We start from the raw sequence: 4,096 nt of genomic DNA on the forward strand, positions 1-4,096 counted from the left end.
ATATAGTGTCTAGCATGCATAAGCTCAGGCAGGTTCGAGACCTCAGCTACAGCAGTCAACATCTTAGTGTAGGACAGCGATAGTTGCTAATGAAACATACTTTTCTTAAACGGTGCATTTTGTACTGCAAGAGAAATTTGTTAATCTGTGCATACGAATGCATCAGTGACAGCTGTAAATTATCAAGCAATCCTGTGGCAAAGAACTGTGTCAAAGCTGAAAAATCTTTTAGTCATATATGTAATAAAGTGAACTAAAATTTCACATGTTCTATTTCCATGAACGTTCTTCCAGAGTAATCAAAGAATCTACAGTTATCGCGTAATGAAAGTACATAGTTTCGTCTGGTCATAACACGTAGCTTGCTGCTTACCCCAGTACGTTTTTAGAAGTTCCAGTGGAATGTTTATATCGTTTCTGATTTATTAGATCGCACATCTTCCACATCTCCTTTAAATTATGACTCTGATGCTGGATCCCTTACGTCTTCCATCCCAAGTCTCATGCCTTCTTCTATCACTTCATCTCTCACGTCTTCCCTCTGATAGGGGTCTTCCATCTACACTTTCCAAAAATCTATCCGCTGTCTATATGCGTTTAACAATGGAACTCCTTTTCCATTCTTCATGACCTAAGTCGAAACAAGGCCCCGGGAGTAGACAACATTCCATTAGAACTACTGACAGCCTTGGGAGAGCCAGTTCTGACAAAACTCTACCATCTGGTGAGCAAGATATATAAGATATATAATAATTCCAATCGCAAAGAAAGCAGGTGTTGACAGATGTGAAAATTACGAACTATCAGTTTAATAAGTCACAGTTGCAAAATACTGACGCGAATTCTTCACAGACGAATGGAAAATCTGGTAGAAGCCGACCTCGGGGAAGATAAGTTTGGATTCCGTAGAAATGTTGGAACACGTTAGGCAATACTGACCTTGCGACTTATTTTAAAACAAAGATTAAGGAAGGGCAAACCTACGTTTCTAGCATTTGTAGACTAAGAGAAAGCTTTTGACAATGTTGACTGGTATACTCTCTTTCAAATTCTAAAGGTGGCAGGGGTAAAATACAGGGAGCGAAAGGCTGTTTACAATTTGTATAGAAACCAGATGGCAGTTATAAGAGTCGAGGGACACGAAAGGGAAGCAGCGGTTGGGAAGGGAGTGAGACAGGGTTGTAGCCTCTCCCCGATGTTATTCAATCTGTATATTGAGCAAGCAGTAAAGGAAACAAAAGAAAAGTTCGGAGTAGGTATTAGAATCCATGGAGAAGAAATAAAAACTTTGAGGTTCGCCGATGGCATTGTAAATCTGTCACAGACAGCAAAGGACTTGGAAGAACGAACGGAATGGAGAGTGCCTTGAAAGGAGGGTATAAGATGAACATCAACAAAAGCAAAACGAAGATAATGGAATGTAGTCGAATTAAGTCGGGTGATGCTGAGGGAATTAGATTAGGAAATGAGGCACTTAAAGTAGTAAAGGAGTTTTGCTATTTGGGGAGCAAAATAACTGATGATGGTCGAAGTAGAGAGGATATAAAATGTAGACTGGCAATGGCAAGGAAAGCGTTTCTGAAGAAGAGAAATTTGTTAACATCGAGTATAGATTTAAGTGTCAGGAAGTCGTTTCTGAAAGTATTATTATTGAGTGTAGCCATGTATGGAAGTGAAACATGGACGATAAACAGTTTAGACAAGAAGAGAATAGAAGCTTTCGAAATGTTGTGCTACAGAAGAATGCTGAAGATTAGATGGGTAGATCACATAACTAATGTGGAGGTACTGAATATAATTGGGGAGAAGAGTTTGTGGCACAACTTGACCAGAAGAAGGGATCAGTTGGTAGGACATGTTCTGAGGCATCAAGGGATCACCAATTTAGTAGTGGAGGGAAGCACGGAGGGTAAAAATCGTAGAGGGAGACCAAGAGATGAATACACTAAGCAGATTCAGAAGGATGTAGGCTGCAGTATGTACTGGGAGATGAAGAAGCTTGCACAGGATAGAGTAGCATGGAGAGCTGCATCAAACCAGTTCGAGGACTGAAGACCACAACAACAACAACAACAACAACATGTTGGCAATATACACTCCTGGAAATGGAAAAAAGAACACATTGACACCGGTGTGTCAGACCCAGCATACTTGCTCCGGACACTGCGAGAGGGCTGTACAAGCAATGATCACACGCACGGCACAGCGGACACACCAGGAACCGCGGTGTTGGCCGTCGAATGGCGCTAGCTGCGCAGCATTTGTGCACCGCCGCCGTCAGTGGCAGCCAGTTTGCCGTGGCATACGGAGCTCCATCGCAGTCTTTAACACTGGTAGCATGCCGCGACAGCGTGGACGTGAACCGTATGTGCAGTTGACGGACTTTGAGCGAGGGTGTATAGTGGGCATGCGGGAGGCCGGGTGGACGTACCGCCGAATTGCTCAACACGTGGGGCGTGAGGTCTCCACAGTACATCGATGTTGTCGCCAGTGGTCGGCGGAAGGTGCACGTGACCGTCGACCTGGGACCGGACCGCAGCGACGCACGGATGCACGCCAAGACCGTAGGATCCTACGCAGTGCCGTAGGGGACCGCACCGCCACTTCCCAGCAAATTAGGGACACTGTTGCGATCTCCTACACTGGCCGTACACCACTGGTGATCGTCGAGGGGACACTGAATAGTGCACGGTACATCCAAACCGTCATCGAACCCATCGTTCTACCATTCCTAGACCGGCAAGGGAACTTGCTGTTCCAACAGGACAATGCACGTCCGCATGTATCCCGTGCCACCAAACGTGCTCTAGAAGGTGTAAGTCAACTACCCTGGCCAGCAAGATCTCCGGATCTGTCCCCCATTTAGCATGTTTGGGACTGGATGAAGCGTCGTCTCACGCGGTCTGCACGTCCAGCACGAACGCTGGTCCAACTGAGGCGCCAGGTGGAAATGGCATGGCAAGCCGTTCCACAGGACTACATCCAGCATCTCTACGATCGTCTCCATGGGAGAATAGCAGCCTGCATTGCTGCGAAAGGTGGATATACACTGTACTAGTGCCGACATTGTGCATGCTCTGTTGCCTGTGTCTATGTGCCTGTGGTTCTGTCAGTGTGATCATGTGATGTATCTGACCCCAGGAATGTGTCAATAAAGTTTCCCCTTCCTGGGACAATGAATTCATGGTGTTCTTATTTCAATTTCCAGGAGTGTAGTTTACAATTTCATCTAGGCTTGTTTCGACTTTTCCATAAGTTGACTCAATCCTTCTGGCGTTTATTTCTTTTAAATTTCTTCACATTTCTCGTGCAGCCATTTTGCACAGGACTACGTAGTTCGTAATTGTGGCGTGGTTTCCCGTTAGCCCAGTACAGTCTCTTCCGATGCCACGGGTATTTTTTCGTTCCTGGGCCCACTCCAATTCACTTCCACTGCTGTCATAGAGGCTACCCTAAGAAGGTACGTGGTCGGGCGTTGCGCAGTAATAGTGATGGGAAATCCAACTGGTTTTAACAACAGAATTGCCACTTGCTTTTCTTAACCAAATGAAGCGGCCGAATGAAACTAATCTCTGCCGCCACGTCAGCTACGGGAATGGTTTTCACTTATTCTCTGCAAGTGAATGGTCTCACCAAATGTGAGACAAGTGGGTGACAGAAGCCTCTAACAGGTACATCAGTTATACGAATGTTTTAATGGTTTCGCTCAGTCTGCAGGTTCGAGTGATTTCACTTACATATTTATTCCCGTCTTTTCAGTGGTGGATGAACCACGACTAGATTGCCCAACGTTTTCAGGGACAAATAACGTATTTTATTTCAGGGAGAGATTAACAAAAACTATTTTTCTAAAATAAAGGACTATTTTTAAATTCAGGTGAAGCCAGGGCAGGACAGTATTACAGGGAAAAATGAAACTAAGAGGTTTATTTTGACTAAAAAGTGGCTCACTCTAGAATCATTTTCAGGAACTGTCATCCAAGCGACAAGCGTGGTAAGACGCCATTGTAGAAAAGTTTCTCATTGACAGTTGTGCCAGTAATATGTTTGCACTTGTTTTTCTCATGCATATTACAATATTAGGAACCATTTACGT

The sequence above is a fragment of the Schistocerca cancellata genome, chromosome 10, assembly GCF_023864275.1.
Source record: "Schistocerca cancellata isolate TAMUIC-IGC-003103 chromosome 10, iqSchCanc2.1, whole genome shotgun sequence".
NCBI classification, from domain to species: domain Eukaryota; kingdom Metazoa; phylum Arthropoda; class Insecta; order Orthoptera; family Acrididae; genus Schistocerca; species Schistocerca cancellata.